The sequence below is a fragment of the Apodemus sylvaticus genome, chromosome 14, assembly GCF_947179515.1.
Source record: "Apodemus sylvaticus chromosome 14, mApoSyl1.1, whole genome shotgun sequence".
Lineage (NCBI taxonomy): Eukaryota > Metazoa > Chordata > Mammalia > Rodentia > Muridae > Apodemus > Apodemus sylvaticus.
Window position 1 is genome coordinate 59,664,007 of NC_067485.1, and position 14,581 is coordinate 59,678,587.

Genomic DNA, 14,581 nt, shown 5'->3' on the forward strand with positions numbered 1-14,581 from the left:
ATGCAAAAATTTCCTCTCTGTGCTAGTAAGCATAACCCTCCTCTTCCAAATTAAGAAAACTAGTCTACTTATAATAGCCTTAAAAAGAGCCAAATGCTTACAAATGAACTTGACAAAAGAAGTGAAACATATATGCTAACATCTACAAAATAATGCTAAAAATTGAAAGATAGTTCATGTTGGCAACCTGGAAGATAACACTGATAACATTATTAATGTTAATATTACATGAAGAGATCTATAAATTTAATGCAATTGCTGTCATAAGTCCAATAACAGTTTGGGGAAATTTTCACAAAGGCAAAAAACCCAGTTCCCCAAATTTCTACGAAATCTCAAAGACTGTCAAATCATGTAGAAAAGAACGATATTGGACAGCTCATGTTATAACTCTTGATTTGATGATCAACTAAAAGCTACCGTAGTCCAAATCAATGTGTTGCAATCATGGGGACATTTATCTAGCTTAATGTAGTGAAATAAGAGAACACAGAAATAAACCCACAATTTCTTTATTTCTATAGTTTTCCAAGACCTTCAACTGGGAAAAGAACAATAAATGGGGCTGGGGAGATGAGATGCTCACATAAGAATAAAATTGACACCATGACTACAAGTTACTCAGAGTGGTTTAAGGAGCTAAATCTATAAAACTCTAAGAATGTAAATAGGCAAATGACTCATAACATCATATTTGACAATGGTTGCTTGGATATTTTCACACAGCAAAGTAGAAAACAGAGATACTATACCTGGGTGTGAATAATATATATATGAAATAACTCATAACTCAAGCAAAAATAGAGGACCATTTCACCAAATAATAAATACAAATGGTCGATGTGTATATGTAATGGTGTTCAGTGTTATTTACCATCAGGCAAGTACAAATCAAATCAAATCAAAAAAGTCACAATGATGTTCTACTACTAAATACTTACAAGAATACCTATTATTAAAACAAAACACAAAACCAAAAATGTTGTTTAAGTTGTAACAATGCTGGAGCTTATATGCAGTGCTCATGGGAACATAGAAAAGTACAAGCATAATAAAATCACAAAGCAGCTCTACAAAACTTGAATATGGAATTGGCATATGATCTATGTCTTGAATAAGTGAACTAAAAACATGGCTCAAAGAGATACTTATGCATGCATATTGCAGCAAAATTATTCCTAGTAGCCAAAGATGGAATTATCTACAGGTTACTTAATGTATGAACATAAATAGAAAGTGGTAAGTCCATACTTTTAAATATTTTGTGATTTTAAAAAGAAAAAAAAGGTTTGACAAATTACAACATCGATGGGCATCAAAGATACTCTAGGAAAAACAAACCAGTCACAAAAGTATACATTGAATAATCCTGTTCACAAGCCATGTCTACAATAGTCATAATGAACCCACAAAACCATCTCAAGATCAAGGTATAGGAAAGACATTTTTTAAACCAAGAATTAAAGTGAGTATAGCAATAATTAACTCTGAAGTAGAACTTGAAGAATATACTTGAAGAACTTGAAGAACCTCTGAAGAATACACTTGAAGAATGACCATAATCCCACCAGAATGGTCTAAATTCCTAAAATCAGCAAGGAAATTGTCAAGTGTGTGGTATTTCTAACTCTGCTCACAGAAACCACTGTGATCTTAAAGAAATCTCCAAATAAAGAGGAAGGCAGAGTCCCAATTGGCCATCTCTTGTCACCAAATGAAGCATCTTGTACCAGAATTTGATTAGATATAATTGAGTTGATTGCAGTGGTCACATAGAAATTACCAGACAAGCCAGGCAGTTGCAAAGATAATGGAGTGCTCTCTACAAATGGACATCAATTCCCTTTTGCTGGAGAGAAACCCACACAACTTCTTGATGATGGAGTTGTTGAGCTGGTGCCTACATAGAACCTTCACCCCTATTTTCTAGTGCCTTCAGTAGAGAAGGTACTCTTCGGGCTACCTTGACCATCAACTTTGATGTGATGGTTTTTTGTTTTATCTTACTGTTTAATTTAAAAATAAAATAAAAATTTTTAAAAGAAAGAAATGCAAACTGTTGCATACACTATGGAAATCAGAATGCAGGTGCCACAAAATACTAAAAATAATTACTACACGTTTCAGCTAAAAAAATTCTTGGGTGCTGGGCATGGTGGTATAGGCCTTAAGATCCAGCACTCAAGAGGCAGATAGTTCTCTGTGTGTTCAAGGCCAGCTTGATTTAAATAGAAAGTTTCAGAACAGCCAGAGCTGTGTCTTAGTAGGGTTTTACTGCTGTGAACAGACACCATGACCAAGGCAAATCTTATAAAAACAACAATTAATTGGGGCTGGATTATGGGTTCAGAGGGTCTGTTATTATCAAGGCAGGAGTATGGCACTACCCAAGCAGGCATGGTGCAGGAGGAGCTGAGAGTTCTACATCTTCATCTGAAGCCTGCTAGGAGAAGACTGCCTCTAGGCAGCTAGAATAAGGCCCACTTCCACAGTGACACACTTCCTCCAACAAGGCTATACCTCCTAATAGTGCCACTCCCTGGGCCAATCATATTCAAATCACCACACCTTGTCTCACAAATTAATTAATTATGCCCCAAAACTTCTGGGCATATTCCTGAAGGATTCTAAGCCAAATTACTACAGATATACTTGCATGTCCATGTTTACTGTTACACTATTCACAGTCCTCATAAGGAAATATTCTAGCAAATAGCCTATTAACAGATAAATGGATAAACAAAATGTGGTACCTATAAGCATGGTATTTTCTTCGTGTATAAAGAAGAATGCAATTATATTATTGGCAGCAAAATGGATATGACCAAAGATCACTGCATGAAGTGAAATAATGCTGATTTAATATAAATAGCAAGCTAGAGAGATGGCTCAGCGGTTAAGAGCACTGACTTCTCTTCTAGTGGTCCTGAGTTCAATTCCCAGCAACCACATGGTGGCTCACAACCATCTGCAATGGGATCTGATGCCCTCTTCTGGTGTGTATGAAGAGTATACTCATATACATAAAATAAATAAATCTTTAAAAAATATAAATAGCATACTTTTTCTCTTTGTGTGTGTGTGTGTGTGTGTGTGTGTGAGAGAGAGAGAGAGAGAGAGAGAGAGAGAGAGAGAGAGAGAGAGATGAAAATAGAAAAAGGAACGAGGAGAGAAGAGAAGAGGAAAAGGAACAAAAGAAATATATATATATATATATATATATATATATATATATATATATATATATATATATATAACATGAAACGTGCAGTAGGGGCTCTTGGAAGAGGAAGAGGATTGGCAAAAAGAGGTGGAGGGGCAATCCAAAGGGTTAATAAGAACATAGTAAAATATATCTATGGAAAGATCATGACTCAACCCACAGATTTATACTTTAAACAAGGATAATAAATGTTTACAAAAGTAAATAAATTCTGAAAACAAGGAAAGGTGACCAGTTTTTAGAAAGTGTGCCTGTCTTTTAAAACTGGCAGTCGTCAGAACCTTCCAAGCCCACAAAAGTCCTCGGGTAACTGAGTTTCAATATAAAAGTGTGAGTAGATGATCGCTGTGGAATGGAATAATAACGTGCATCTCAACAGTGCTCAGAACAACTCAGCTCTATAAGGAATGCTTGGTGATTGGTAATGTGAGAGAGCTGCTCCACTCCTCACAGGGATGGAAGCTGGGTCAGAGTTTGGACCACACCACTATTTAACCCCATGAGGGGTATTTCCATAGCTAGAACCCACAAACCCAAATGTGTGCAGGGATGAATGGGGCATGGTACAACAGGGAAGCAGGTCTGGATCAATGAAGTGGGTCATAGCTGTATTGTACCTAAACACTTGGAGTTTAACACATCCAAATTAGGATAACCTTTGCTGGTTTTTCAGGAATGTGGGACCTCTGAAAATGTATGTAAAAGCAGCTAATTTTAAAATGTTGGTAAATTATTTTAAAGAACTTGAATGACCCCCTCAGAAGAGTACCCAAAATACCAAGTTCAATTCTGAAACTACCAATTAGGAGTTTTGCATGAAACTTTGTGTTCGTTATTAAGTAATGGCCAGGAAGCTCAAGCCTGTCCAGGGTCTATCATTCCTCCACAAAGGATGACTCAGTGGCCACGACTCACATGCATTTGCTTTCCACATCCCAGGTACATAGTGTGCGTATACTTTATGTCCACCATCCTATCGTTTTGTGATCTAAGAAGATCTTCTTAGAAAGGCATTTCATAACCTCTCATTTCAGAAAAGATTGCGGATTTAAGTTTCTGAAATCCTAACGTGTAAGTATTTGAGAGTGAAGAAGCAAATGTTGCCAAAGTTCAGGGTAGAAATTAGATTTTTGGTGACAGACACCAGTTCAAAAGGGCAACGGTCCCAACCCACTGAAAAATTGTCTTTGATGAATTTGTTGAAAGCTATTAGGCTTCTGCTTAGATCCAGTGGATAATTGTTTCCTATTACCAGGGAAAAGAAGCATATGCTAGCTATCACCTTTCAAATGATCAGTTCATAGAGAAGGCCGATGACAAAACTAATGCTTATTTGTAAAACCTAAAAAAGTGCATTGCAGAAATAACTAAAATATTTTAAACCAAAACCTACATCATTTACACAAAAGAACTACATTCTGAAGTGCATTTGTGCTTTCTAGAGTTTATTCATTGTGACTGTTAGTGTCACCACCTCATGGACCTTCAAATGTTTTTTTTTTATATGACAGATACAAGTTACTTTTCAAAGAATATAGGCACGAAAATGTATTAGGCTGCCAAAATATATTTGAAAAAGAAAGCCTGGGTAATGCCATGGCATAATGTGATGTACACACGTGCACACACACGCACATGAACACGTGCACAGAGGGGTGGGGTGAAGAGAGAGAGAGAGAGGGAGGGGGAGAGGGAGAGAGTGTCTGCAAGACCATCAAATCAAACATAATCTTTTCCTTTGTATTTTTGTCCCAGTAATAATAAGAGAGATGAAAGTAATCCTTCCTATGCTAGACATCACACAGATGAACACGTTGTCTTTGAAAGCACACACATCCCTACATTTTCCCATTTTAAAATAATTATCTTTTAGAGTATAATGAAAGCCCAATATGTGAAAGACCAAAATGGCACAGATATCATGCACCTATGTTTATCTGTCAAAATTTGGCACTGTAGGCCTTGCCAAATCCAGAAAACTTGTCAACTTTGCCACATACCTTTCATTAACCTGCATAATATTTAAATACCAAAGCATATGTGTCCGGACAGCAGCTATAGTTCTGAACCAGTAACACAACAGAAAAAAAAATCATAGCATAATAGGAATAAGCATTCAAGATCTGGAAAAAGACATCAGAAATTGAACTTAGGAACAGTTTAGGCAGAAACGTTAGCAGTTTCACACAGTTATCAGGGAATGCAAAGCACCTTATTTTTTATGCTTTGTCTTAAACCCTGAAGCTAATGGGTTGATGTGAATTATAAAATTTGAGAGGTTAAGAATAAATGGAAGACCATTTACTTCGCCAAGAAACTTATGAAGATGTTTAGGGTTATCTAAAAGATATGTGTGTGCGCACATGTGTGACATGTGATGTGCACATGTACTTTTAGAGTCACTGCTAGTTAGTTCACGGCACAGGACCAATTCCAATACTACTTTTAGCTCCCTAATGGGAATTTCAGCAAGGTGCAAAAACCAGAAGTCCTAAACTGTGCAGAGGATGAAAACTAGCGCTTGCTTAATTATCTCTAGGACCCTAGTCTGCAGATCCTGCTGCTCGCTTGCTCCTCCTGTAGCCATCTCCCCTTTGAAAGCAGGGACGCCACAGGTCAGTTGCGGCTCAGCTCAAGTCTGCCCTGCCCTGCCGAGCTCACCAGCACTCACTCTGCTCATGCGGTCAGGCGTCCTGAGGTCTGTGGTCTCCTTCCCCAGGCGGTCGCACAGTGTGGCCACTCGAATTCCCCTGCCGGCCCAACCCTGGGATTTTGCACCGCTCTAGAGTGCTGGCCACTGCGAACTAGAAAGCAGGGCGTGGGGGCGTGGCGTGGTGCGCGCCATGGCACCTCCCAGGTTGCCAGGAACTGCTCTCCAGAGGCTAGCTGGATACTCATCCCAGTCCAGACGCTCCTGAAACCTGGCCAAGCCTCCCTACCCTGTCCCCAAACCACAGTGCTGCACCAGTGCTTGGGACACTCCTCTCCTGCTGTGGTTCACCTAACCATCAAAGAATCACCTCCCACCACCATCACCACCACCACCCCAACCCCCTGCCCTATGCTGGAGACAGACTTGTGTTCCAGACCTCCAGCCCTGGGCAACTTCTCTTTGGTCCTTGAGAAAGTTGGGGCTGGGACTTCTGCAATACAGATCCATATGATACTATCATAACCAGACCTCCACCTCACCTGCCTCCTGGGACAATTCAGTCCGTTCCCACACTCCTTCTCCCAGACTGGGCTTCCAGAGAGAGTCCAGACTGGCTAAATTCCCCAGACAGTCCTAAGAGGCATTTTGGGTTATCTCTTCTTCCCCTTCTCGGTCAAAATGTCCTTAGATTTTGTCACTGATCTAAATGGGCTTACTGTTCATATCAAAAGGAAAAAAATACAAAAGAGACCTTCAAAAGATCATCTAACTAACCCTTATCTCCCTTTATAAAGGTAAAAATGAGTATTTGAGTAGACATTCAAATCCCCATAATATGGTTTTCTATACAGGAATTGAACTGTGAATTTTTATTTTGCAGAAATAAAATCAAAAGGCGAACATAAACAGCTCAAAAAATTTAAGTAAGATCTTAAAAAAAAAAGATCGCAGTGAATATACTTTAACACAACCCTAGTCATTGTTGGATGTCCCGAAAAATCAATGAGGCCAGATGTCAGAGTATACACAAGCATCATGGGTTCAAGGCCAGCCTGAGTTATGTATGGAAACCTTGTTCAAAAACCATAAATAATGAACAAATATTCAAGTATCCACATTTGGTAAAAAGCAGTGATTTTACTACAGGCAAACAAGATCTAAACATACAATAGAAAATTTGATTGCATTCAGAACTGGGAAATAACCAAATGGTAGTGAGAAACATGGAGGACAATTGTGGGGTTGGGTATTTTAAAAATAGGCCTATTGGGGGAGTATTTATAAAATATTTTATTAGGGTGGTACAAGGTCCCTAAGTGAAAAGGTAAGATTTTAAATAGTAATTTAAATGGATCCTTGAACAATGTGGGAACTTGCTAGTGTTGGTAATAGTGGAATGCAGCCCATTGCACTTTTTAAAAACTGTGTCTAAAGCTCTTGTCTCCCACTAGCGACAGGAGGCAGCTGTGACATTATTGCCACTGCCCATTCTGCTCTACAGTCGCTGTTATACAGTTTTGACATTATGTAACATCTTTACCTTTGTTTTCATTTTCTCATTCTCAACCATGAAACACCTGACTATATAGCGCTCTCTCTCTCTCTCTCTCTCTGTCTCTCTCTCTCTCTTTCAGCTTTTAAGAATAGATTTGTAGATGCTTTATAATAGTGAATGACAACACAGACCACAGTCTAAAAATATGTTAAACATCTGTGACACATCCTCTTTAATATTTTTCAATATTCTAGGTTACTGCCACACCTCTGTGAATTTTTATCAACTTGCTACAAAACTCAAAAAGAATCTGCATGTAAATGATAGCCGCACATTCCTTGCTGTGCAGGGATTGACTATTGTTTAACAGTCAAATATATCATATTTCATCTGAAAGTTATCTCTGGAAGACCGGTGGTTTGTGGTCTGGGAGTTACTAGGGAGTGGCCACAGATTAAAGTTACTTCCATAGTGAAACTTCATTGGTATCCTTAATAAAGATACAGTGAAGCTTTCCAGTGGCTACTTAATGTATGACATCGCAATGGACTGAAAGACTGTAGGGAGTAACTATACCACTGTATGGATGAGCATTTATGACATGTCAAGGACACCAATGCCTCATACTCATGGAATAGCTAAGCATTCTCCAAGTCTGTATACAGATGTTGACAAACAGGTTGACCTTTAACATTGGTGGAAACTCTTGGAAACATTGGTGGATGCTCTGTCATCCCTGATGACTGCATAATCATGCCCTTGAGAGTGCTCCCTGACAGAGCCTGCTCCTTCACTGAGATTAGCCAACTCAACTTCTTATTCATGAGGTATCACATTATCATACATATGTATGAGAAACTTGATGGCCAAGATGTTCTTGGGTTATTATATATTATTAGTAATGTAGTGTTATAGGTAATATCTAATGAATCCTGAACTATGTGGGCAAAAATCAGGAAAAAAAAACATTCCTCAGCAGTATCTATTTCAGAGAAAGTATATGGGAGAGTAAAATACAGACTCTCTTGAGTTGTGAAAAGGTTTCAGTTTTATAACTGCTAATGGCAATTTTAGAACTATTATTTATACTACCTTAACCAACATACCTTAGTTGTTTGGTCCCTTCCGTGTCACTAGGCTTTGACAAAATTTTCATTTGTTTTTCCTTATGAAATACTTATTAATCAGCATTGGAGTATAGAACCACTAGGATGGATGGATATATACACAGGCAGGGAGGGAGAGGAGGGTAGGTAAATGATAATGGACAGAGAGAAAGACAGATATATAGTTACATGGATGATAGATAATAGACAAACAGACGATAGATATGTATTTATCAAAGATATACCATTACATTATAGGAAGTTCCACATCTGTTTGCTGTTTGCTGACTGGATGCCTGGGGGCAAACATGGCTATAGTTTGACTCCAAGTTCAAAAGTCTAGGGATCAGGGGAGTCAAGGATATAAATTCTTCTGAACCTGGAGACCTGCAATATGATGGCAAGAGAGAATGGATGTTTTAGGTCAAAAAGAGACATGCAATATTGTATTCTGACCACATATTTGTTCCACAGAGGTCCTTAATATAATGATGCCTACCTATAATGGTGAGGAAGGAGTTTTTTTATACTTAGACTCTAAGTTAGAAATTAATCCCTAGAAGCCTCCATACACGAATACCTATACCTACAAATAATGTTATTTAGATTTGCCAGCTATCTAAGCACTCCTCCCAGTCAGGTTGACATATGAAAGTTCACCATGAACTCTTATTTTAATTGTCAAAAGAAAAGGCATTGTGGTTAACTATTCACACTTAGCTTTGTTTATTTCCAATTGATCGCATGCCTCCACTGTGTAGTATCTAGCTATGTTAGAATGAATGAGAACATTTTTAAACTACTGCACCTCATTTCTCCAGGAAATGGCAAATAATGGGGTAAATAACAGGAATATTGTCTACATCACAGAGTTATTTCAAGGATTGCATAAAATTATAGAGACTGAATGCATGATGTGCATGCATAATTAGTACATATTAGCTACAATTTTTACTACTGTGCTGTCTTTATTATAATTATCACTCCCTCACAAAAGGATTTAGAACTCATGTCACTGAACTGTTTCTATGTTTTTCCCATATGTCTATTATTTTAATCATGAAAACTGATGGCCTTGTGGAGAGCGGCTAGCTGTTACTGAGATCCATTGTACTAGATGCTATATAAATTTTGCACATTTCTTTGAAATTCCTTCAGCCTATATGTTCTCATTGGTGCAAGATACTCTTAATCCCTTCATACAGGTGAGAACACTCAAATTTAGAGATATTATATGTACTAAACAGGAACACGTTGAAGACACAGCCCTTCTTTGTCTTAATTTATGTTAGCCATTGTCTGGCTTTTATTCCCTTTTATAAAATATTCTAAACTATAGCTCTGTCCTTCTTCACAGAGAACTAGCCAAAGTTCAGACTGGTAGAACTTTCCCCATAACAATACCACCAATTCTCAATGGAGATGTTGCCAACCGCAGTGATGCTATGTCCTAGTCAGTGAGTGGCCCTCTAGCAGGTGATGGGAGCGAGGCCACTTTTACTCAAAGATGACTTACCTTCCAACCATTACAAATCATAAGAAGAGTACCCCACAAATTGTAAATATATATGAGGACATTTCTAGCTTAGAACTTTGATGCTTTTAACTTCAGGGAGGCAGGCAAGCATTTCACTATAGCACAGTCTTCTTGTTGGAGTTAAGAGAACAATCCATATTATGGGGCAAACTTTGTTCCCAGAAAATAAGGGTTAAGCACAGGTTTTCCTCTGTGGATTGTATCTTTTTATACTCCAGATGCATTTTAATTTTGGAGACCATCTCAAATACTCTTAGGTAGCTACATTTGGGCTTCTGTGAGTGCTTACTTCCAATAGTGTATAATGTGCACAGTACAGAAATACCTCAAAGCATGTGGTGTCTTACACAGACAATGGAATGCATATTTCTTATCAGTATAAGCTACAGGGAAGAATGTCTGAGAGGCAGCTGAAATTTTGGAGAATCTGTTACAACTGAGGTAAAACCACATCCAGATAATATCACTGGAAGACAACGACACATGCGCAGTCTCTCTCCATCTCTAGTCTTCACTTCTAGTTCCTCCAATCAGAACTATCTATACATACAACCTGGAAGCGTTGCTGGGGTCTCTACCATGAAAACTTTTGCTGCTTCATTCAAAGCTTTTGCTAGTGATGCAAGGTTATTTTACACACACACACACACACACACACACACACACACACACACACACATGAATCTTATACTTGAAGTAATGGAGTGTATACATTCAGCTGATAGGAAGAGAGCTAGGAATTAATTCTCAAGAATAAGGTTGATACACGAAACCAGAGTGAGCATGAAGATGTGGGGGTTTTGTGGTGGTCTGCATGGTTTACGAAGTTGACCTAGCTGGAGTGATAGGGAATGGAGGAACAACAAACACATGTACAGAAAAGCTGGGATGGGATGGACTATGTGCTCTGGAGAGATGCCATCAACAAACTGGAAACTCAAAATCTTTGAGGTGGCAGGTGAGCTAATTTTGGTAAGGGAGGTTTTTTGTAATCTTCACAAGAAGGTATGAGAATTTCATCAAGAAGTTCAACTGCTTCTACATTGAGGCAAAGATTTGCAATTTGAATCATGCTTTTTCAGCTCAGATAATATTTAGTATTTTTGCCTTGCTTTTTATATATGAACTTTCATTTTTAGTATGTTGAAAACATCATGTTGCTAAAATCATCTTTAGAAACCAACTATTAAAATTTCTTGATGACCAACTTTTTCAATTATATATGACAAGAGGTAGAATATGTAGTGTGTTAAACACTCTGTGGAAACTTAAGGACAAGCCTGTGGTTTCTGAGAAACCATTGTCTTATTTTCCACACTTTTTATTGACATGTCTTTTAAACACCATGTTCTTGATGTTTTCTGCCTTAAACTATCATTTTATTTTCATAAATAAATGATATTTTATTTTAGAATTAAGATCCACTATGTTCTAGGAACTTATCTGGTGTAGACCCATGCAATCCTATGCATTCTGTCACAGCCTTTATGAATTCATATGTGTGTCTTTCCTGCTGTTTGCAAGTCCTGCTTTCTTGGTGTCTTTCATCCTCTCTGGCTCTTATACTTTTTTCTGTCTTCTCTCCTGCAGCATTCCCTGATCCCTGAGGGGAGGAACATCGATTTAGGGTTGACTGCTCTAAGGTCTCCTACTCTCTGTATGTTGTCTGGTTGTGGGTCACAGTATTTACTCTTATATTCTAAAGATTAAAGCTTCTTTGATGATGGTGAGCAAGACACTGATCTATGAGTATAGCAGAGTGTCATTAGGGGTCATTTTCTTGCTACATTCCTTTAGCAGAACAATATTTGATTTTCCCTTACGTCCCTGACCTATCTACCTTCAGGTTTGTGACCATACAAGCAACTTTGAGTATTGCTTGGAAGTGGAGACATACGCCATCCCTAACCTGGAAGTTATCTCCATTTGATAGCCACTTACAAATGAAAGAATTAGTTTTCTCCAAGGGAGTCTCACTGGAGATAACAACCCTTAAGGATAGGCCCATGTCCAACACTAGATGGCCTAACAAAATGAATTCAACAGTATCTTTGGAAGTTCTTTGTCTCATAATGTTAAGTTAGAGATGTTTTTTTTAACCTTGAAGGTCTTTGTGTGTATATTATGGCTCTTGATTTTGTTTTTTTTTTTTTTTTTATGGGATTCCTGAGTGTGTGAACTTGTTTGTCTCTGAATCTACATATGTTTCTTCTGCCTTTTCTTTGGTTCTTTTTCTTGTTTGGTTTATTTTGTACTATTTCAGCATTTTTGTTTCTTATTTGTCTTATTATTATTCCTTAGATGCCTCTTTGTTTTCTAATGAGAGATGAAAAGGGGGTAGATCCAGATGAGAGAGGAGGTGTGGAAGAACTGGGAAGAGTAGGAGGGAAGAAAAACCATAATCAGAATATATTGTATGGAAAAAAATATTTATATAAAAGAAAAACATGATGCTAAATTTGCACATCAAATATTGGGTTTTCTAGAATGAGAGTTATGAGCTATGATTTCCATCTTTATAAAGTAAGTGACTAAAGGTATCAGAATGAAGGACACATGTAGCAACTGCTTGACGCTTTTGAAATGCTAACACTGCCCTGGGGCCAGACCTGTCACTGTAGACTGTCTCAGAATCAAGTTGTGCCCACGCAAGCCACAGTGCCACCACCGTGATGGCTCAGACTGAGCAGTCATGCTATATTTTCTAGGACTGACTTCATTACAACTAAAAAGCAACTTAGAGCCTTTCATTACAAACCTGACTGTCTTAATCATTTGGTCAATTACAGGTGGATAGTAGAACAAATGAAAAGAGTCATTGTTAAGAATCAATTTCTTGCCATGTTTTCCCCTCAGTTATGAGTTAGTTCAAGGCTGCTAAAACATGTTTTTGTGACTATCGCAGTCCAGAGGTAGAAAGAATAGGATGAAGAAGAGAAGGACAAAAAAATCAAGAAAGAAAATAACTTTTCTGTATCATGATCCAAAGCAAGCTTCCTTCAACATTGTGAAAAGGGAAGAGAGACTGTACAAATGCAGTTTAAGGAACATGGCATAGAGTTTTTAGGGCAAACTGTGTTCCGGGTGAGTGTCTGCAAATTAGCAGTATAATTAGTCTTCCCTCTAATTACAAGAGATAATTAATAGGCCAAGAGTTCAGGACACATTTATCTGTAGAAGTTTATCCTCTTTGACTTAAACAAACACCAACAACGTTCCTAATGCATGCTCTTTTAGAGAAGTCACGGGCTGAGATGTAGACATGTCTTGACACTTAAAAAACAAACTCCTTTCTGATCTGAAGTTCTGCAAATGTTTTTCGCCATGTAATTAATTCATTGGATGCCGAGTGGCATCAAATGATGGGCTCATGTACGCTGTCTTGATCGTGTTAAATTACACATTTACCTAAAGCCAAGGTAAAGTAATCCCATGGAGTTTGTTAAAATATTTACATTGCCAATTAGTGAAATGGGGAAGAGAAGATTCTGTGTGAGATAGCTTTGAAATGCAGCAAAATTAACAAAACAAATGTAACGAACAAAGAATGAATGGCACCTTTGGAAAGAGGTTATGAAATCCAACATGGTGGGTTTGTTTCTGCTTTGTTTTGTTTTCACTTGAGCATAGGAAGCACACAATGTTTACCGATCCTTGAGATCCTATGGCTTGGGTGAGGCTTAGACGTCTATGCAGGAACACCTTTCAAGTCAAGCAAATCAGAGCAGATAATGTGAGTGCTATGGTGAAGGGGCTGTGGCAGTTGTTGGTTTGGAAAGAGTAGATGGGTGGGTTAGGTGAATGTTTCCCATGGTGCCAAATAACTGATATCAAATTGTGAGCCTGTATACTGTAAAGCTGTCAGCTCCCCACATCCTTGAGGAAAAGGGGCCAACTTTCTCAGTTTCTGATGATGCCTATCCTCTGATCTTAGTTGATTGTGTGCTGAAGGTGAAGCTTATTATTTCAATGAGTTTATCTGTCAAAGGAAACAAAGCATATTAGGGTCTGGTCTGTGCCACAGGCCTCTTGATATTTTTGCAGGAATCATTTAATTTACTACTCACAAGAACCTTATTAGGGAGAAACTCCCATTTAATAGCTTGATGAACCAAGGCTAACGAAAGTTCGGTAGTTCCACTTATAAATTGTGGAGCCAGGCAGCAAGTGTAATTGAGATAAAGTAAACATTCTAGAGTGTAGTATGCATGGAAGACTTGCTTCATGAAGTCACTCAAATAAAAAAAAACATTTCTTTTGCAGACAGTTGTATTGGTAATATATGAAAGATGTTAATGTGCCAGACCAATTGTCTTTACAAAGAATTGTGGTAAAATATGTAGAATATCAAACTTACCATCTTAATTATGTATACTGTTTTTCACCATCACCCCGGTCATCCACAAAACTTTTCATCGTGCCTATTGAAATTGTACCTGATAGACAATACCTCCCTGGCCACCTCTGTACTCTCTGGGTCTATGAATTTGATCACTCAAGGTACCTCACACAAGTGGGATCATAAATCCTTTTGTCTATATTTCATTTATTATAATGTCCTCAAGGT